The 23199-nt window shown below is 36.3% G+C and overlaps 1 protein-coding gene and 1 long non-coding RNA gene across 10 annotated transcripts in view; one reads left to right on the top strand and one right to left on the bottom strand.

The window, feature by feature from the left end:
• LOC110828462 (uncharacterized) overlaps nucleotides 1–15400 on the bottom strand; it is a 51407-nt gene extending 36007 nt beyond the window's left edge. The window contains exons 1-3 of one of the 2 annotated variants that reach the window (XR_002542680.1): nucleotides 15054–15400; nucleotides 14865–14904; nucleotides 12563–13502 (exon numbers count right to left, since the gene is read on the bottom strand). This is a non-coding gene — a long non-coding RNA (uncharacterized LOC110828462). Of the gene's footprint in view, nucleotides 1–12562; nucleotides 13503–14864; nucleotides 14905–15053 lie in introns of those variants that run through there. The other variant, XR_002542681.2, reaches the window with a different exon arrangement.
• A 1537-nt stretch (nucleotides 15401–16937) lies between these two features.
• The window catches only part of klu (zinc finger protein klumpfuss), a 214985-nt gene continuing 208723 nt past the window's right edge, over nucleotides 16938–23199 (top strand). For 2 of the 8 annotated variants that reach the window (XR_002542673.2, XR_002542672.2), the window contains exons 1-2: nucleotides 16943–17490; nucleotides 17595–17711. The gene's annotated coding sequence lies outside the window, so the exon portion shown is untranslated. Of the gene's footprint in view, nucleotides 17491–17594; nucleotides 17712–18202; nucleotides 18525–19401; nucleotides 19529–22393; nucleotides 22714–23199 lie in introns of those variants that run through there. The other 6 variants (XR_002542677.2, XR_002542675.2, XR_002542676.2 and 3 more) reach the window with 6 other exon arrangements.

Below are 23199 nucleotides of genomic sequence, written 5' to 3'. Positions count from 1 at the left end.
TCATGTGTCAGAAAGTTTGCCGTTACTGTGATTACAGTCGTCATACCTGACCTGATAATCTTCTAACTCTTTAAAGACCAGTGGCGACTTCCTGTACCACGTAATGTAATAAAAATAATTTTTAATTTTGCCCATAGATATTTATTTCGTTTGATTCACAAAGTAAAAAGCGATTATCTCCTTAAACAGTATTGACCAACTCACCTTCTTAAGGGAGGATTTTTAAAAAAGTTATTTGCGGTAGAAACTGAATGTTTAAATACTATTTAAATAACAGCCGGCTTCAAAGGTTTTGTGAGCATTCTCTCAACATATTGTGTTGCTTATAATAGCTTATTTAATTCACAGGCCTGTAAATAAACCTATGTTTAATTGTTTGATTTTTAAAGTAAAGTCTTAATAATTCGAAAGTTTTACAAGTATACGTCAACAAAAATTATCCTGGCTTCAACTGACAAAATTCATCCAGCCACTACACATTCACCCCGAGAATAGCAAGTGTAATATTTCCTGAAATCTTAAATAATACTCAACATTTGACGTTGCTCAAAAGGACAAGAATAACAAATTCTGTTCTAGTATTTCTTCAAAAAATTAAAAAGAAGCAGTCCCAGGATAATAGTTTGAACAGGGCCCGCCATTTCCTTAAAGTGACCTTGCTCATGTATCGAAGTTTTAAAAACTTCCGTAGCACAAATTTACATAAATGATTCTTGTTGTGGCTTGGAAGCAAGGAGTAAACAAAGGTTTACATAAGTATCACTCAAGAGCACAGTATTATTTAGTATCCAGTAACAATCATTCTCACGACAGAAAACAAGGTCCAGTTTTAGACATTATATGAAACGAGAACAAGAAGGCCTTGGTGATATCTGATGCAGTGATGCTGAGACAGATTAGATGACTTGAATAACACCATTCGTCCCCGGTAAGTAAATCAAGTTGTGATGGTAAACTAACGGAAGATCACCTGAGCAACGACGCAAGGTTTAACACATGCAAGGACCAGAACATATTCAAATACACTTGTTGCGCAAAAACTCGCTAAGTCAGAGGAGTATCTGTATCATAATCTGATGTTGTGGTAAGTCCTATATCTATTGTCCTACTCGATTTCCATTCCATTTTGAATGACTTTAGTTGGCAGTCGCTTATGAAATGTTCGTACACTGAAAGACAGACTGATTCCTTCCCTACAACGTTAGAGGTGTAGGTGAAAACCAACCTTAAACTGATGTCTCTATCTTGAGGGTAGAAATTACTTATTTAAATTTCTTACAATTTTAAATTAATATAATAAAATTAATTTACAACCAAATATCGATTTATTTATCCTTATTCCTTCTAATCTGTCCATGTTAATAAGCTATTATTGACCTAACAGCCAAAATTTATCTTATAAGTCTTTAAATTACTATAACCGCACATTATTCAAAATATTTTCAAATTCTTTATATCTGAAAGAATGTGTCATTTCTAAATAGAGACGTTAAAACACACTGAATAAACTCAACAAGAAGAATATTATTCCACTTTATCAATAAATTACTCCTGAATCTATCTCGTTGATGGCGATCGCCTGCGGTGTTCAAAGACAACTTCTACAAAATGTCGAACAGATTATACCATATGCTATCTGAGGTTCTCACTGTGGTAAATATGTCGATGTTCATCTTCTGGGTAGTACTTACAAGTCCATACAGCTATTCAATACTGAAGACCAACATCGACAGCCAAAAAATGAAAGTCTGAACACGGCCATCATCTCTGTCTGTTGAAACAACACATAACATTGCATTTAAAACCGATAGTAAATTTCAGTAGCCTACCACCCTAGCTCAAAATGGAGTTGTACAGTTCTTGTTGTCATTCTTATCGCATCAACGTGTGCTGTGTATGGAAATGCATGGCGACTGAACGCTGTATTTAAGTAGGTTTCAGTTTAACATTTTCTACGACTGCTAAATATAGATGCATGTCGTCCACTTCCGGTAGAAATAATTTATCTCGCTCGTGGGCGATGAATGATTCAAATAAATAATGATTGCAGACGCGGAATGTCTTGACCCAAATATTAAAATACGTTATAACTGTTGCCGGCTTCCTTGCTTTCCGACAATCTTACAGGTCATCATCATTACCCTCATCTGTGGTCCTAAAACCTCATGTGGGGTCTTGGTCATCTCTTTTGGAGGTTTCCTTGATACATTTAGACATTTAGTAGGACTCCTTGGTCTGAGGCGTGGGCCTTCTGCCGCTTAGTCGCTGGGACCGTGGGTTCGAATCCCACTCAAGCCATGGATGTTTGTCCGCGTTTTTCTATGTTGTGCTGTCCTGTGTACAGGTAGAGGCCTTGCGACGGGCCGATCCCTCGTCCAAGGAGTCCTACCAAAATGTCTATAGATGAAGCCAACAAAAAGTTGGGATCCGCAGTGCTCACGCACTTGAAGAACGGATCGTTCCCAGCATCCCTTGGACGAGTGATGAGCCCATCGCAAGGCCTCTACCTGTACACAAGACATCACAACACAGAAAGACACGGACAAACATCCATGGCTTGAGTGGGATTCGAACCCACAGTCCCAGTGTCCAAACGCACGCCTCAGACCGCTCGGGCACTGTGACCGGCAATCTTAAAGCTACAGGTTGATAAAAAGTTATTTCATAGCTACGAAATGGGATATGACAACGGTGTGTTTAATTTCGCTTCTGTGAACCGCACCAGAAATGGTGATGACAATAATGAAAATACCAAAAATTCATTTTAAATCTTTAATTATTTACGTACTTATCAGACAACCTAAACAACAGGCACAAAGTAAACTCAAGTTCAGAAGAAACAGAAAGTAAAAAATAAACATACAAAAAAAACGCACATAGAAACAAAATACTAAGCCAAGGCAATTAATATAATTCAGATGATAATTATTTTGACTTGTGTCATAAATTCTAAGAAAAAAGCTAAGCAAGAAAAAATATAAACATCTATATTAATAGAATATCTACTAAACTGGAAAGTATATAAAATTATAAAATATCACTGAAATGAACAATTTTGTATTAAGTATATCAAAGTCCCTGCAATAGCAGATGACGCGCATCTAGGAGGAGGATAATATTTAAAACCAAGGCAAAGGTAAGGGACATCGCATCAAGGTGATTCCTCTTCTGACATAAAGTATTTAGTCTTAAATACTCTAAAAACCTTGGTATGACTGCAATAGCCATGAGGGAAGAAACGGTAATAACAAAGGGATGTGTGTTCCAGTTTCTTGGAATGACTAGACGTATAATGATGAAGATATGATAATGATAACAACAACAACAACAACGATGTCGAGCACTCCACTTGAGTTCTGAGAGGCTCAAAACCAGCTGTCCTGTCAGGAACATCATTGCATAATGACAGTACCACAGTAATTTTTTTATACAGCACAGACTCACAATCATAATTGTGTATAAGACACTCACGGTTCTGTTTGCAAAAACGCTGTTTAGTTTTCATACTTGTTGGCACAATGAAACGGGGTTCATTGGCTGCGAATTTCTTTTTGAGGCTTGTAAGACAGGGAATCCTCTCAAACAGTCAAATAACAGTATCCATGTTCAAAACAGAACATGTATTTGTTTAAAACATTTATTCAGCAACTAAGTGAAGATACACGTAGCGGCCATGACATGATATAGTCTGTCACCACGTAATATGAACCATAAATGAACAAATATGAAAATTTAGAAATGATTTTTAACATTTTTACGGAAAGCTTCAATGTAATTTAGAAGATACTTTGCAACTATTTTAGTAATCTACAGGAGCAGAACTCGCAAATATTGTTACCAAAACGCTTCAAATATTTAAGGAACAGAAGTATTAATTCTTTAATGCGTCTGAGTAGTGTTTCTAACTTCAGTTTCTATCCCAATGAAAACACAAAGCCCCTCATTAAATAACATTTAATTAATTCGATTTGAGGAATTAATCTATGTTTATTCTGTGAACCAGGATGCTATAGCAGTGATATAATTATGATTCGATATTTTCTTCTCTCAACAATCTAACACGTGTCGTTACAGGAATATTTTTAATTAATTCAAAACTATCGGTGTCATTTAATGAATTGACACGTTGGAATGTTTTCTGAGAATATTATACAATTGCTTTTTTCCTTTACGATAGGTCAAATGCAAACTACTTAAAAGTTAATGCGATGACAGACACTAGTTTACAGTTGTTGACATTCTGTGAAGTGACGGTGCAAACTACGCAGAAGACTCCATAAAGTCTGGACCAAGAAAGGTGAAAGGGGTGGAAAGAGTATTTTTCTCCGGTATACCGGTCCACGCAGCTGAAGAACCCAGACAGCATCTACAAAGGACCGTTTCCTTGTAATGAAAATACTGGTCGTATTTTAAAGAGGAAGTTTGTATGTAACAAAGCCAAAGGTTACAGAGCTAACTTTTAATGAAAGTCGCCATACTGCAGTAATAAAATTTATATTTGTACCCTTCACCTTTATCCTAATGGCTTCATGAAACCAAAAACAGCACAGCTTTATAATCCCAAGGGAGGATTATAAATGTGAATGAATTCTTAATAGGAAAACCTCAGAGACAAATTTCACTTTGCAGACATGAACATGGCTGGGTAGATAATACTAAACTGATTTCATTAAACTGTCTTAGGATGAGGATTTGTAATCTTTTGTGAATACGGTGATGAACATTTTGTTTTCATAAAAACTGAAACAATACTGACTTTACAACTATATTTTGATAAGATCGTCAGTTTGAAAAATGTTTCTATTTATTTGTTACTGGTGTTGTGACAACAATAATTTTATCGCTCTGGTTATTAACTAGTGAATGATTACATGATCCAACCATGACCTTACTTTCATATTGCTATTTATAACAGATGCTAGCACATACATTTATAACAACAGGGAAGGTACCCGCCTATGTCTTATCAGAATGTTTAGATTAATGGCATGTCCTCTGATCCCTTTATCTTACTTTGACCAAAAACAACAAATACATCAATTGACATTCGCACCAAACAACAAACAAATCACATATGCTGTTATGACGTGTTTATGATGTTTTGCATTACAGATTACTTAGTTTTACCAGAAAACAATCAAAAGAAAGAAGGCAGACAAACACACATTTATGATATACACCAGCGTGTTCCAACTGGCGACCCGCGGGCTGGATCAGGCCCGCGAAGGTATTTATTAATTTGTTAATAGTTAGTACAAACCCATTTTTTTTCGAAGTTGATATTCCGTCACTGGTAAAAGAGCAATCTGCCTAGTGTCCCCACTAAAGCCATTGACTTTAAAAGCGTAAGATATACGTTTACTGGTGCAAATTGTTATTGTATCAGATAAACGCTCTTAAAGTAGCGGAGTTCAAAAAATTGGTGAAAGTTTTTCAGATAAAAATTGTAAGAGATACAATCTGTTGCAGGAGCAAATTAAGCATTATTAAAGGATAACGACAATGCAAAAATAGTGACGGTAGGGGTTTCGTGGCCCTTGAGTCCAACAGGAAAACGTTTCTGGTCCAAGCGAGGAAAAAAGTTGGACCACCTTGATATATAATTGTTGTACATTGGACGAGTACACAGAGACAAAATAAAGTTCGGAGACTAGTCACAGGGCTTAAAGTGGACCTACACGAACGCAAAATTTTTAGTGTAAATCTGCTTCACTTTATTGAAGAGGTATTAGGACGACTACCATGATGATGAAGGCAGCAGGGACCTCTGAAAAGTCGGTAAACTTCTAAGAGTACATGGCGCAACAACCGTGAGACAACCAATTTTATGTTCGCAACGTAAGAACCTAAAATCTCACGATATTGCATTGGTTTTTAGTAGTTCTTTGTGACACAATTTAGCAAATATGGAACTGAGTGTCGGAGATATCATGGATGGTGTGAATTATTCTATTATTTTCATCGCCATTTATAATTATCACTGTTAATTGCTGTTTATTAATTTCGCCATTAGTGAGATGAAGTGCGGTTTAAATGAAGATGTGTACTGCTACAGAGACCGTATTTTTACATTATAACATCAAAATTGCATAAAATGCATTATTTTCATACATCCTTGAATAATAAATAAAGTTTTCGCTGTTCCTAGTGACAAAAATTTCAATTATCTTTCCTTCAGGCAACAGTTAATTTCCATACTCCTGTGTAACGTAAAAACATTTATGATGTGCCCAAAATAATTCTTTAACGAAGTGATAAATAGATTAATTTCATGTTGTAGATCGAAGTACTGGATGGAACGCAGATCAGGAACAACAAGTTCACCTCTCAGCCTACAGCCGACGCCCTGTCCAAAAACATATCCTCCAATTTCAATATCCCAGAATACAATTACAACAATAATAACACGAAAAGACGACGCCAAGCTTTATCGTGAGTGGTACACATTTTTACAACGCCCACCCAGATATATGTGCGTGCACTAGCAACGTATGTCACGCCGCTAGAGAGACATCGGTCTCACGTGAAAATGTACTGTTCAATTCCGCTGAAAGTTTTTTCTTGCTTTAGCAGTTTTAATATTCATAAAACTCTGCATAATTAATTGGTGTAAACACCAACTAGAACTTATTTTATACTGTTCAACATTTTTCCCTCCACCTACCTCTGCTGATTAACAAACGGAAATGCGAGAGGCGTTGTCCTTCGCGATGGAGCGTGGGGATTTATCTCTCAAAGGATTACTTGTTATAATAATTAAATAACATGTTAGGTATAAAGCGAATTACTTGGGATACGTTAATATCACCAGTAGTGTAATGGTGGCCCATAATTGCAATGGGAATTGTAGGCAGATTAAAAATATGTTGGGAGGAAACACCCATAACAGTGGACAATATTAGAAGAACTGGTTAATTAGAATTAATAATTGGAATTCGTTCTTATACATACTGCTGCATGTAATTTTATAGAAAACTTTACATCTCTTGCTAAAAATTATATTTTTTCTGGATATAAAAGACTATAAAACTACTTTGGGCAGATCATACCATCAAAATTCTTCTCCACTCCAAGAGTTCGTAGTTTGTATCTGGAGACAAAATACTCTTAACTTCTTAACTAAAACAGTTTTATAGAATTAGAATGGTGGAATACATTTGCGTGCCAAAAAATTAAAACTAACGCATAAATTTTAAAACGTATAATTCGAACTAGTTCTGTTTATCACACATTTCTATGGTTAAAAACAGTGCCTGGTATATCCCATCAAACACTTTCATCTTACTGTTACTGAGAGAGAAGGAAATGTTTAATGGGTTTTAATTTCTTTCTTTCTTCCTTTCTTTATCTTCTTCTTACCCAGCAGTCCATTTTATGTTTTTTCTGCACTCTCGAGATTTATTCTTTCCCATTTGTGACACGAATTCAACCATTTTGACGACTTCCAAGCTTAATTCGTGTTTATTCCATATTCTCTGAAGAACAATTGAATGTTGATACTACAGAAAATTATTTTTTCTTTAACCCCCCCCCCCCCCCCAGTTTCTTCTTGCAGGGCTCTCAAATGCTTAAGTTATGACGGTAATAAAATGAGAATTTCAGCGTTTCTCACGAAAAATGAGAAATACCAAGTGTGTTTAGTGACAGTGACTAAGACTTACCCTTTGAAGCGGAAACTAGCCTAAGTAATATATGCAAATTCATTTCATACCTCAAAGAAAATACGTGTCTCCACTACGAAAAACAAATGGATAATGCTGTTTATGGAAATTATCATTGTTTATTTCCTTAGAATTATACTAAACCTATAAATAGACTATGGGCAAAATTCAAATTTACTAAATGTTATAGCAGATGGTATATATCGTTACCGCTGGGTATTAAAGAGTTAATAACACACTGCCTTGTTGGAAAATTCTCTGATTTGATGGAATGTGCTAGTTTCGGATATTTAATCACGTTTTGAAAAATTTAAGCCGTATCTGTCTGCCCGCATTCAGTAATTGCGTTCTGGATTAACGGACTCTTTTAAAGTCGATATTCTAGAGTCTCTAATGAAATTAATCGATAAAATGACATTTTCATTACAGTTTTGACAATATCGAATATCACTTCACACGAAGACATGCAGATAAGATTACAGTCGTGTATCTGTATGTTCACATAAATACTGCGTATCTACACTGACTCAGTTCGATTCCTTGTGGCAAACCAACTCCTTATAAATCAAAGCTCCATATTCTGGATGGAGATTACTGAGAGGTCAAAGGACCCAAAATGACGTCAATACTAGAGCTGTTGTTAATGCACTTAAATGGGTCATGAGACTATGGCAAGCGGGTGGGTGGCGAGTACATACGCCAGGTCTTGTGCATGTATTGGCCCTGATCTCGCCCTGATTGACACTGATGTTGTCGACACTATAACGCAGCACAGCGGGGTCAATAGATTGCAAGTGGAAGACAGACCCGACCTCAGCCATCTAATTGGACAAGTGGTTTGTTTTGTTTAAACATCTTCACGTTCTACTCAATGCAGTCTGTCATGTATGTGAACAAGAATCAGATTTTATTCCAGAACAAGCTAATTTTGGTATGAAAAAGAGTAATAACGTCATTTAAAGCTGACTGTAATTTGGCTGAACTGCTTAACATACCGCTAAGACCTACAAGAACTTCCTTTCTCTCTTTTGTTATCGTCTATGGTCAACTTGACCGTCGTGACCCCTTTCGGGGTTTTCTTAAAGTACCACGATGGTTTCTCCTTGCCTTCAGTGACCAGTCTTTACCCACCACACTGGAAGGAGAGACGCGGACAAACATCCATGCCTTGAGTGGGAATCGAACCCACGGTCGCAGCTTTTAGGCGCACGAGGACCATGCCTCAGGCCGTGGCCACTGCACCAGTAAACATCACTCTAGAGAAACAATAAAATAATATTACCTCTTATATTGCATTTCGTGCCGGGTGTGTCGGAAAGTGATAGTTACGCCCTGTAGAGTATTTAACAGGACTTATAATCTTCGGCGAAAGGATCGGATGTGTAATCTTGATAAATGAAACAGATGTGGAAGAAACGGTCGTGGATTAATTCAAGGTTCATACTATTCCAAAATTTCCATCGAAGAATAAGTGAAAACCGTAGAAAATATCTGAACCAAGAATCAAACCTAATATCAGCCGAAAACAAAGCAACTTAATCGAAGTATTCAATCAACATGAAGTGTCAAGTGTACGATGTGAATCATAGAGAAACCGGTCTTGGTAGAATATATGTAATATTGGTCTCTCAAATGCGTGGCAGACACGCCGAGTGTTGTGTTTACTGTCATGTGATCAAAGATGACCAATGGCATGCAGAAGTGGTTTGCCCATCCCTAACCTGTCGCTTTGTGAAAGCGAACATAACTTATATGACCTGAATTTCATGGTACTCGTTCGTGTCAAAAGGTTAATCCACGGTGACTGCAATTTGAAGACAAACTGTAACTCTAATGAACATCAAACAACAATCATTGTGGGCTTGTTCATCATGTGTCAAGAACATACGTAAGTGCCAACTGAAAACAACACACACGTCTTATGTGAGTGTCCTTGATTTATGCTCTATCCACAGATAAAGATAATCCTACACCCACAATTATCTGTTATTTTAATTGTACTTTTCTTTAATTATATATATTCCGTTCCTTTTTTCGACAATTACTTTTTCCATTGAAGATGTCTGTTGTCTGGGTCATAGCACCTTGTAATTTGGTCAGTACGGTGTTATTAGAAACTGAAAGCATCGTTCATTAAACCAGGAATGGACAAGAAAATAAATAAATAAGTGAACCAAAGAGGTTGGCAAACCTGTAACGTCTTTTATATGGGAGACAGTCGGTTCATAAGTGGACTTCAAAATCGGCAATCTTAATTGAGTCGTTTGTCTGGCGTTTCTCATAGAGACCTATTTACGGATATACCACTATCACTTATATTCAAATACTTCTGCAGTTCACTCATCATCCATATGATAATTATCACCTTATATGATTTAATGTTGTATAATATATACGTATTAAAGAGCGTTGTTATTTAGAACGATAATGAACAAAATCTACGCGGAAGACAACAAACGTAAACAATTATTTCAAGGAAAAACACTCATAAATTTTAGGAGGCGCAGAGGAAAACTACGTAGTTCTTACTATGATAATACACAGAAGTGGGGTCAAACCCCGGCAGCAAAGTGGCCCCTGCAACCACAGTCCTGAAGCGTGGGTTGGTTGCAATAAGGCGAAGAGAAGAATTCCTAACGCCCCCACCAGAAAACGGGGCAATGCCCGCCTATCCAGTTAGTTTACTCAATGTACCATCATGGCTATAAGTTGGAATATTATGTATGCATTATGCAAGCATTCTGTTGTGGATCAAAGTTAACTTGTTAGAATTTCAGTCAACACGTAGCAAAATGACAGTGAACGAAAGATAAACTGATTGAAACTAGTCTAATGTATCAGTTAATGTAAATTATACGATGAATATTTATAAACTTTTCAAAATCGAATGATATATAACCTCATGATGCCAAGCCGTAGTTAAAACATGTCGTTATAATTGAGCTTTAAGATTCTCACGGCGACGAGTATAAATATGGCTGACTCCTGGAATGCTAAAGCGTGTAGTTTGATGATGGATACAAAAAGTCTTTCTTGAAACACCTGTCAATATCTACGAGACTACACTGTGAAACATCCTACAAGACAGTCATATTAATGTCATTGTTAATTTTTATATATAAATCCTATTTCTCTTGCAAACTTATTGGCATAAACAAAACTGCTTTCTTCTACAGGACTTTTATTGAAGAAAGTTAAAATGTGAAATTCAATAATGAAACCAAAAGCTTATGACGACAACAGCGTGAATATATATCCTCGACGACCAATGTTTTAAGTTTTATTCATCGCTGGGATGCCTCACGGTAAATATAAGATTCATTAAAACAGTTGCCAATCTACGAAACCGCTGTGAAATAATACTTTTTACGTAAAACAAAGACCACTAAAAGAAAAAAAATTAGGTACAAGGTACACCCATAAAAGAGCGATTTAATAATGATTCGAATTCGAGACAAACGAAAATTCTTGACACTTTATTTATATGACGCTGTTGTCTTGGATTGTGTTCCCTCCCGCGGTCATTATTATAATAAAGATATTTCTCACACAGCAACAATGAGCAACTGGTACCTTATAATAATGGCATGGGGTAAAGTGAGGACCACACCTTTGCATTATCATTGTCTCAAGAAAACATTAGAGCAGGGCGAGGTAAGTCCCTTGATGACATTCCACCTCCATTGCAACATGTGACATGTGCAGCCATCATAGTTTGTGGGCCTCCTACACGTACACTCCATAACAAAATATAATAACACCTATATTAATGACACTGTATTACCAGTAACAAACAAAAATTGACATGACAGCAGATCTGAAAAAAGAAATCGCAGTTACCGAACATAACTTGAATTTTGATATTGGTAACGATAAGGTTATCCCAGTAATTAAGCGCCATATAATAAAGTAATATAGGGGAACGGAGGTAAAATCTCACGCATTTTTAATCTCAGATTAGGATGGAGATGAGTGGTTTCAACACAGGGCGACATGAATGTAGTGAAGGAAGAAAATATCGCCCCTACGGTAACAAAACCACGGTCGTCAATCCCGCAGAAAGTTGAGAGTAAGGATAACACGTAATAATAATAATAATAATAATGAGACGACAGATCACGTTGTGTCCGGATGCCCCGTGCTCGCAAAAGAGCAGTATATACAACGACATGATCGTGTCTGTACTCAGTCACATTTTAACATATGCAGGAACGCTGGGGTAATGCTAGAAGACAAGCATTGTTATGAACACAACCCGAAGACAGTGGAGACAAGTCAAGATGGCCAAATAACTATTTTGTGGAACCAGCAAATCAGAACAGATAGAACCATCCCAAATAATAAACCTGACATAATAATCAGAAACAAAAACGGAACTTGCCTCTTAATTGACATAGTAACACCGACTGACAGGAATGTTATTAAGAAGGAAGCAGAGAAGATCTTGAAATACAAAGACCTTCTCATAGAAATACAGAGAATGTGGAAGGTTCAAGCAAAAGTAATCCCAGTAGTTATAGGGGCAACAGGAACTGTCTCCAGGTCGCTCAGGAAATATTTGGCCAACATCCCGGGCGAACACGACATCAGGGAACTGCAGAAGACCGCCATTTTGTGAACTTCATACACCATTCGAAAGACGCTGTCATAAAATAAAATTATATAATACATGTGACACTTGCTAAAAACAATATGTATCCCGGAAATAGCTACTGCCCTATGTACGTTAGGGACAAGGTCTGTCTCGGGTACATGGAAGTACATGCCCCATAAAGTGGTGAAGAGATGGGATAATTCAATTCAATTCATTTATTAAAGTGCTTAACAACAGCCAAAAAGGCCAAAATATTAATAATAATAATAATATAACGAGTCAGATAAAACAAATTGGTTTATGCCTGGCACGTAAAACTCAGTGTCTACTAACGAACGACTGAAAAAGTGGCTTCCTGAGGACAATACATGGGTGGAAAAATCATAAGTGCCAACATTTACAACTTTCAAGCTTAGCTTAAAACGTATTTTTTATTTCCCCACAGACACACACAAATGTGAATTTCATTTAAACATATTTCCACTTTATTTAACTAAAATGTAATCCGGCGGTACTCAACCTAACATAATAAGCAGTCATTGACATGCACATGAAACTTAATTTTTTTTGAAATCATGTAAAATTTGAGAAAAGGGTCAGGATACAGAAAATACTGAAAAGGGCCACATGCGGTCCGCGGGCCGCGGGGTTGTTATGCCAGGAATAAACTGCAACTAAAATACTGTAAGTGCCTACCTAGTCAGGCCTTTCTATAAGAAATGAAGTGTCGATCAAGACAAACAACTTAATAGCAAACGTATCAAATAACAACACCAATAATGTAGCTAAGGTAAAATATACATTACATAATTAAACGCTAATTATAATTTCGTACGAAGTGCTTATATACCGACCGACAGCGGATTGTTAAATACTGGTTGACAAACACAGCATTACAAGTATAATTACAATTAGGTCTCTCTGCATGCTAACTCCATGGAGAATATTTCTTATTGAGAAGCATGAAGTCGATCGGCCAATCAAGAAATTCCCCTCTTTCTATGGAGCCCGAAAGTTCATTACCTTGTTCACAGCGACTGGACCACATGAATCTAATCCACAACATCAGATTCTATTTCTTTTATATCCAGTCTAGTATCATCCTTCCATCTACGTCTAGATCTTTCATAATACGCCATAATATCATGTTCAGAGTCGGCTAGTCAAACTCTCAGCTGTTCTTCGGCAATAAAGTCATCGACCGTGTTCCTTTTGTTCAACCGAATTGAGATAGCATATCAACGTACCTGACCACCAATTAAAAGAAGAAGTTTACATATTAATTGAGTGCATTGTGCTAAGTCAGAAGGGTAAAGAGATGGCTTATCAGAACTCCGTTAATTACAAAGCTCTGGTCTGTCATACACCCTCTACTCATTCTAATGGATCGTTGTTCGATTTGACAGAGGGTCTACGCCTCATTCTTTCTTTCTTTTTTAATCGTACATACATGACTTTCAAATCATGCAACAGAAACTACGGTAAGTGTTTGCGGTATGTACAGTTTTGAATATACGCGACGAAATGAACCACAACAATAAAGAGTCTCAAAGTTTCTGTAACCGAGAAACTGCTAACTTCGTAGGGTAAAGTTTGTTTCTCAACAGCGTAGATCAATGTTTCTCAATCCAATGTAAATTAAATTCTCTACCGCTATTTTTAAGAATTATATAGGCTCAGATGTCTTAAATTCTTATATAAACATAATAAAAATTGTTAATTAACATTTCCTTTCTTGGTCGTTATTTTAGCAATAAAGCAAAACACAGAACTACATTATAAATTGTATGTAAAGACAAACTTAAATGATGTACCAAAAATGTTTGATAACAAAACTTGCAGAAAATTAAAATAACAATTGAAGTAATAAAATAGCGTTGCTGTTCTTTATCATTCAGTAATTTTTATCTCTTCCCATTAGTTAACAAAAATAAAATACCCCTGGTAGTAAAGAGCTTTCGGCTCGGTAAAAATATGCCGCGAATTTCTGCCTACCGCAGACCTGGGGTTGAGAAACGCTGTTCTAGAAGGCTCATAACCATATTCAGAAGATCCTACCCATTTACTCTAGATAATATCTGCATTGAAAATGCCAGAACACGTTCATTGTGCCCCATAGCCGTAAAATATAACTCTTTCGTGTAAAACTGAAACCAAACCTTCGTAATCCTCTTTAGAAATTCAAAATACCTCCGACGCAAACAGCGAAAACAGAAAAATCAACACGTTATTAACCCAATTTAGCTGTTAATACGAAAATGTATAGTGTTATATGCCGGCATTGTTATACAACCGATTAAATCATGAAAGAAACTAAATTTAAAGTAATAAATAGACTGCAAAAAGCAATTAAATTGGCCAGCATAGTTTAATGGTCCATTACTCATCCATGGCCTTAAGCAAGAGCTGTGTATGTCTCTAGACACTACTTTCACGACAGTAGTTAGTGGTTCTAAACCAATGGGTAAAACATGCAGTCCTACCATTAGCAGCAGGTTCGCGGCATTATGAGAGGTACGTCCGAATATGTTACACGTATTATCAGACATGGAATAAATAAAGTTTGTTTTCAAATAAAAGTACTTGAAAAGTAAATTTTCGTTTCTCACCTAAAGATGGAAGCAGTGTGTTCATCCGAAACGCTGGTACCTGCAACATGAAAACATACCGTCACAATACAGAAGACCCAACGCTGACGTTCTATTAATTTATCCGTGAACATAAACTTGATTTGTTACTGTCATTCAAAAATATTTGAACGTTGCTACATTTTCTAGTGATTTATTGTCTATTCTTACGCTGTGATTTCTCCCGTATTCTTAAAATACGTTACTAATGCGAAGTACGTGTCGTATTGACTACCTAACTCTCAAGCATGATAAAACAGGTGGTCCAGAATTATGCTCTGTTCAAGATGTGTATGGAGCGGAAGTGCACCATACGAGGAACAAAGATAGACAAATGACCTGCTTTTATCCGTGCTCATATGAGCTCACATGTGTTCAGATTAAAGCGTCCCCGGCCCAAGACCAATCCGAGGCCAATATGATATCGCTCCCTGACGAGTTTTTATTGATGCCTGTCCATACACATCTTGAATAGACCATATTACTGGAGACACCCATCGGGTGTGGTTATTTGTATTTTTTCTCCAAACACTTGTTGTCTTAAGTTGCTAGGTGATGACACAGCAGTTCCAACAAGAAACCTTGCTCCTTCCTTGTCAGGGATTAAACAAACAAAAAGCATTCACAATGTTTCGCCTACTAAGCGTGGGATGAAATTGAAGTCATCGCTGATCGTGATTAAGATAACTTTTAACTGATCAACGGAAATTCATGTTCATTAATTTTCCAGCCAACAGAACCACAATTCTGCTTGAAGGCCGAGAGGCTATGCGATAAAATTTCTGTTTAATATAAGCAGATGATGTCTAGCGCTGTGTCTTAAGAGTGGATGTTCAAACCCCGCTTCCAGCTGGCTGTTTAATTCTGATGCGTCAGCGTCACTGTTTCTGTTGCTGAGGAGAACCACGACATGTGCCATCATAGATTGTGGGCATTCTTGTTTGCAATACTGCAGATTTGTAGGTTGTTAACAGAGCCTTAGTGGAAAATTCTACCTCCATCTTCAGGAAGGATACACGTTTCTCTGAAATTCTGACAACAGCCAATAGTCTAAACGGCGTCACAACCCAGAAGACCAGCTTATGCAACACTGAAAAAATTCGGGTAGACAACTTCTAGAAATTCTGGTATAATTTTAGAAAAATGTTAACTAGAAATGATCTGAACAGTAGATGTTTTATCTGCTCACTTCTTATCTGCAAGTCTAATGGTGTGTAAACAGTCCTAATAATTGAATAATCATTCCGTAAAATGCAAGGAAAAATTTCCCTCTACCAATGGATAAAGCAGACACATGATTTTAACAGCACCCACAAGAAAAAAGTAGAAACGAAACATAATTAACTCAGAATTGTTGCAATAATATCCTATTTTATTTTAATATTATTGTAACAATTACTCTACATAATTTTATTTGTTAATATTGTCTATCTATTCTCTTACTTTCCACCTCTATAATCTTTAGATATCGCTTATTTGACACCTCAAAGACAAAGTGTATGAATTTATTGCCCCAAATATGAAATTAAAAAGTTACAGTGGAACCAGGGTTCCGGAGAATTTGACGTAAATACGTCTCTGTATTTAAACTATATTTATGTCTCTGTAATGTAATGTAATGTTATCTTCAATGTCATCCATCTTGTTACGAAAGCGAATTGTTAACGGCAGTAATGTAACACAACAATGCCGAGTAAACAGATGACGTTTCCTAAGTAACATAACAATGCACGCAAGCTGACCATTGTTGTCGGTCCATATTTACACATTGTTGTCGATTTGTTGATACGGATCTTACACATTTTTCTGTCACTTTTTCGTTACACTTTTTCGTAACACTTTTTTTGCGGAATGACCCTTCCATATAGACGTATTTACGCCAAAAATTCGCTATAAGGAATCAAAATTCACCTAACTTATTTTTATAGCGACAATACATTGTTCGTTCATTATTCCGCCTACATCTGTGACATAAGAAATAAAAAAATATCACTGTTATTTATTTAATCTGTGATACCCGCGTTAAGAAAGAAACAAACAGTGTTCAACGACTATATATACAAACGTTTTTATGACCCCTGAAATAACACAAGAATAAATGCGGTATTTTGTTTATGTGGGTGAGCTGCAAGACAACAAGAATATTAATATGCTATTGACAATCTGCATTGACATTAGAGGTCAGAAATAAGTTATATGACGTCAAATATAGATCTACAAAAAAAGAATAAAAAAGTGACACAAACAAGCAGTCTATATATAAGAAAGCACACCCGCATAGGCTAGATCTTTCTGGAGCTAGTTAGATACTAGTGGTTTATCGTTGATAACAGCACAGTCATTTTAATCCTTTAAAATTAATTCGTAGAAAAATACACACACACACGAAAAGAATTGAGAGACAAGAACGGAATATATTTTTACTGTATATTAGCTAATGTAAAGAAGAATTCGGGCATCCACGGTGGCTCAGTGTTAACGAGTATCTTGTGCTTAAACCAATAATAAATGGCAGGGACCATCTGCTATTCTTTTCTCCTTCAAGATGGAGGCAAAAAGGATCTACGAAACGTCACATGTACATATGGCGTCATAAAGCAAAAAACAGGTTAGTGTGACGAGCTTCTCTGAAAAATAAATTCTTGTAGGTATAGTGTTGTAATTCAATTAAAATTTAATAACTGTTTCAATACATCCTATATCCATCAAAAGGAAAGTGATTTGGAGACACCTCGGAGCTTTCGGAAGGGATACAGCATTCCACGGAGAATCAGATCCACCTACTATCAATTTTCAACAGGAACAATACTGACCAGCTTTTTTTGAAAGGTAAGCGATGCATTTGCAGGTACATCACCATAAAGCTGCCTCATGTCGTCCTCTTTTGGTTTCAGAACAAGACCAGCGTTTCGGACAAGCTAAAATATATTTTAAAGCCTTTTCTGTGTAATTTAATAGTTTGCTTTACATTTCATAAAATACGACTTTAAAGCATGGTTGTCCCCCCCCCCCTCCCCGGTTCAGAATATCAACACGTAGGCCTTTTTAGATGCTCCTTGACTAACGGCAAGTCATAATTTGTATTATATAATTGGCGTGTCATTTTGTAAGTCGGCTTTCACAGTTATACGCCATCACATGTAAACGCAATGTACGTCTACCTTAGTTTTTAGCGTAAAATACCTTGAAATTTATTTCATTTCCTAAACAAAGTAGCCTTCTGACTAAAAAGAGTTGATTCTTCGTGCTTTAAGCAATTTTTTTCTGAAGGGTTAATCAAATCAGGAATAACTGTTTACCTTTTGGCCAACATATTTCAGAAAAACAACAATCTCATCTTTACTTAAAAATTATCCCATTTATAAGTTGGAGGCCCAAGGAGTTACGTCCGATCTGATATTTTCCGTCAGAAAACATAAATCGGAACAAACAGCAGCTGTTCAACCGAGGGGCATGGGTTAGAAATCTGGATACTTGGACGTCGGACACAGGCCTGTAATTTCAACGGTCTCAGATGTTTGACGGACGTGGAATAGATTCCACGTTTTATATAAATTTATTCCTAAAATTTATTGCTGAAAGCACAGCAACGACACCTGTTTCATCGAACAAATAAAATAGTATGCAAATTAGTAAAACAAAGACTGTTGTCCTAACTTCATTTTATGACCGCCCTTTTCCCTGTCTTGAATCGATTATAGTTATTATGTAGGCCTATATTAGTACTGAAAATATTGATTACGTGGAGACATCTACATTCAGCATCAATGTTTACATCTAATTTAATCAAGATTATAACAAAGGCTTTTGTTTAGACTCGCATTTCAAACTTGTCAAGAACTGAGCATAAAAGACACAATGCTAACCTTGCAAGGCATTCAGCTCTACGTATGTAAATGTTCTGTCAAAGGAACAATACAAGAGGTCGGCGTTTGTAAACAAGACAATAATTCTGCTAGTTGTTTAGTACTGATGAAACCAAGTCTCTTACTTTAGGGTAGGACATGAATTACAAGTGTTTTAAACAAATGTTTTGTAAAATGTTGAACTAAAGAAAGTTGTAGAAGTGTGGAATGTAGAATATTATTTAACAAAGTCACTTCGCGATCTGTAACATTTACCTAGGAAGCTGCGTTAGACTGGGCGTGTAGCTAGTATGAGGATGGGTTGGCGATTTTAAAAATGCATACAGAATTCTGTTTTTCAAACTTCCTGAGAAATTTTCACGGAGGAGTAACGAATAACGGGAAGACATCTCTGTGATATGGAAACGAGGGTCGGAGATGAAGGATTGTGTCAATTTGCGGAATTTGGTATTAGCAATAAAACCTCCTGCTACCAAATTGTTATGTAATTAAATGGTTACAGTAACTGATACGCTGATGTGCAACACTGTATATATTGCGCAAGATCAATGCTCTTGATAAAATATACCCATTTTTTATTTGAATTTCATCACGACTCTTTGACATAAGTTAATTAAAGTATTGCAATAATCTTCAAGCAGATGAGTTTTCAGATTCTCACGGTGGCGACTATGAAGATTAATCTTCTGGGATGTTGTACCATGTAGTCTGATAGAAATTAACAACGTTTTAGAGGTACATGATGCCTCCATCATCAGGGCGAGTAACATCATGCGCATATAACAGACATTTTAATAAAATAAAATTAATAATAAAATATATTACAAATAATTTGACACTAAAAGTTTTCGTTTAAAATATTATACATGTCCATTGATTTGATGTTTACTGTCACCTGGTCTCTTTTATTCATGATTTATTTTAGCCCCACCCGTCTGACTCTCTTTTACATAGCAAACAACGGTTTTGCACACCACACAAACACAATCAGATCCTTAAAAGAATATCAACACCTCCAACTGCAGTTCCTAAGAAAATGCAGTTAAAGCTGCTGCATTATTTTTCACCTTGCAATTAAGAACAGAACTTACACTCAGGTGCACAGAAATAATAGTCGTAATTGAGTAGTCAGCTCTCGGCTTCTGAGTCGAAAAATTCCGAGTTTAACTCTCCTGATGCACTTATAGTTTAACTCAGTCCCTCTAAATAAATATTTGGATAGTGCCTTAAAATAGGCTGCGATAGCTTCCTTTCCAATTCATACCTCATGACAGTACGGTTAGGTAGTTGGTTAAGCGCTGATATACAAACCAAAAGAAAAGAATCTGGTATTTTAAATATATACAGGTCTACCCGTCAACCGGTTCTCTCCTGACACCATCTTCATATCACACCACGTTTTACACTCATTAATATAGTATGCTTCTCCATAGTTCAGAGAGAAAAATGCTTCGTAAAACATTCAGGACTATTAGAAACGTAGCGTGGTTTATGCGGTCCAACTGCAGTAATTTTACCGACCACAGAATAAAAAAATGTACTTAATGTAATTTAACGACGGTTGTTTATATCCATTGTAATTATTTTTTTCTGTCGTTAACTGGTCCCTAGCCACAACAGATTAGCATATGCTGTGGGTCCAGCGATGTTGAATGAATGGGATGCTTTGTTAATTACTTAGATTTCATAGTATCGATGCGGAAAAGTTCAATTAACTGATTTAAAAATATTTCAGGGCCTTATTGCCTGCTGTTGAATTATTTAGTCTCTTAAGTATCATGTTTTATTTATTAACATATGACCCAGAATTTCTTATAGTTTACAGCAATGTAGTAAGGAACATTGTTTTCATAAACGAGGGCGTAGGTAAAAATATAAATGTACGTACACTAAACACACCAAAAATTTCTTCCTCCCCAATTCATGGATGCTAATAAAAATAAATTTCTTCCCCCCGTGACCGGGTTTAATGATCCACTTCTGTATAATTTTCACTAACGAAAATTCTCAGTGTGTTACAAGTGACAGATCACTAACTTACATATAACTGTTTATTTACATCTTTAGTTAACTAAAAAATACTGGCTGAAGCCTTTGAAGGAAAGAGAATGTGAAATTCCTTGTTTGTTTAGTCAAGATTTGGAGTTGCGTTAAGTCATAAGGAATGGAATATTTCTGTTTGTCCAATGTTTAACTTCTGTAGACGTTTATTTTAATATCTCTTCTCTTCCTTCCTTCCTTCCTTCCTACATTTCTAAACATATCCTAAAGGGAATCTTCCAACATGGATAAAGTTTCCGAAGCATTTCACTTTATTTTAGTTAGGAGGTCTACAGTAAGCTGAGTTTTACCACCCATACCCCTCCCAACATGTGTAATCTTTAAAAAGGACATTTTCAAGCAGGAGGTTATACATCTATATTATCTATTTCCACGCAAAATTATGAAAGTTATCTCCATTTTTCAATCATATGAAAGGGAAAATATCCCTTCGGTTAATATCGTGCGGCAGCCATGTTGCTGTCTTACAGTTCTCAGAAGATACATGTTTATTAAAAGCCTTTAACCTAAAAAAATTCAGTGTCTGTCTTAAGTGGTGGTTACTTCAACAACAGAAGTTAGAATGGCCATCAGATCAATTCTGATGACTATACAATATCGCAATATGAAGGTGACTAGTTCTATCATCTTAATAATAAGCTTCATGAAAATGTGCCAACTGTGGCTCAGATTTAGGGGACAAATGAAGAAATTAAGGGACAAACACTGGATATTATGCTATAAAACAAAATTATCCGGATGCAGCGGGTGAATCGCTTTATTTACGTACTACAGTTACAAAGATTGAATCCCGAGTGGTACCTGACAGGGCTTATTCATAATTTATTTTACTTTTTCTTCTCGAACAGTGCCTTTAAGAGAGATTGACAACCTCAGTCCTGTTAATGTTCTTATCCAATCCCCTCAGTTGATGAAGCATCGTTCAACAAGTTTAGATGTATACAAAGGAATAAATAAGATGTCTACTAACATGTCAAGAGAAAGAAACAGACTTTAGTTCTTTATATGCGAACTTTACAAATGTTGCGTGACTTAACGCGCCGTTCATAAGAGCGACCCCTAATCCGGAATTCATATTTAAAAGAGACAAAACCCACGCAAGCGCAGTGAGTGCAATAAGTTCTACACCGCCCTAAGTGAAGGTTAAATAAATATCTGTGGCGGACAGTACCTAATATTTCTATAGATTTTACGCAGATAATTATAATTTTCACCATGAAACAGAAATAAAAATTCTTAAAAAAATTTTCCTCGACAATGACTTTAATCAGACACAATTTTAGTGCAAATACAAATGTACGAAAATACTCCTCGTGTGTGTGTGTATATATATATATATATATATATATATATATATATATATGTGTGTGTGTGTGTGTGTGTGTGTGTGTGTGAACTTCCTTATACGGTCATGGTAACCTTACAAACTCCGCCCCGTGATCTGAAACCTCCCCACCGCCCCCTCCTGGACATCATAATTTTTCCCAGGTCCCCACCACTACAACCCCAGGACGCATGGCCCACCGGTGCACCCTCCTCCAGTCATACCGCAATCTTTGAGTTTAAAGTTGAGTGCTCCAAGCAGTACCACGCCAGTCAGTCGTTTCGTGCACAGGATCGCGGGTTGCTTTTATACTGTATTCTTCACTTGTTGCTACACCGAATCTCTGTCTAGCTACTCAGTATTAACACTTTATGGTAATATTTACATATTTAAGGTGAATTGTGCTTATTCGTATCTAACATCCAGTATCGGTTTTGACGACTACAATTTCCCGTGTTTCACCAACTTGAAGGCTAAAATCGTGTGTAACACGGTAGATCTTCCTCATTTGATTCTCGCTTTACCTGCGTGGTTGATGGTTACAAACACTTCTGGAGTTCAACATAAATAATAGATTAAGGTATGTGTTAATTTTTTTTTTATTTTGTGACCGTAAAAATATTTACGTTAAATTAATAAAATTTATGTTCAAGATTCTAGGTTTTCACAGCTGTGAGTCTGAAGATGGCTGTCTTCTGCTTTGGTGTTCCGTGTAGTCTGGTAATCTACCAGACATAATGGCCCAAGAACCCATAAGACAGCCATCTTCGGGATTTCAATACATTTTCAAGTATCATTACAGAAATAGCGCAAACTACTTCAGAGATGCATATGAGTAAAGTAAATAAATGTGCATGAAAATAAATAATACTATTGAATAACTTACTGCTTCCATTATCAGAGGGATTAGACCACGATGATAGAGGCGGTAAACACGTCTGAAACGTATGTTAATATCTACCAGACCATAACACAACGATCTAAATAGTCGTTGCAGCGGAAACCTCAAATCTTAATTAACACGGAATTTTGTGAAAACATAAACCTTCTCTTATTGCATATTTGT

Source organism: Zootermopsis nevadensis, unplaced genomic scaffold (assembly GCF_977971745.1).
Source record: "Zootermopsis nevadensis isolate Lab colony 2312 unplaced genomic scaffold, Znev_1.0 Znev_ptg000011l, whole genome shotgun sequence".
Lineage (NCBI taxonomy): Eukaryota > Metazoa > Arthropoda > Insecta > Blattodea > Termopsidae > Zootermopsis > Zootermopsis nevadensis.
This window is presented reverse-complemented; position numbering and strand designations above follow the sequence as displayed.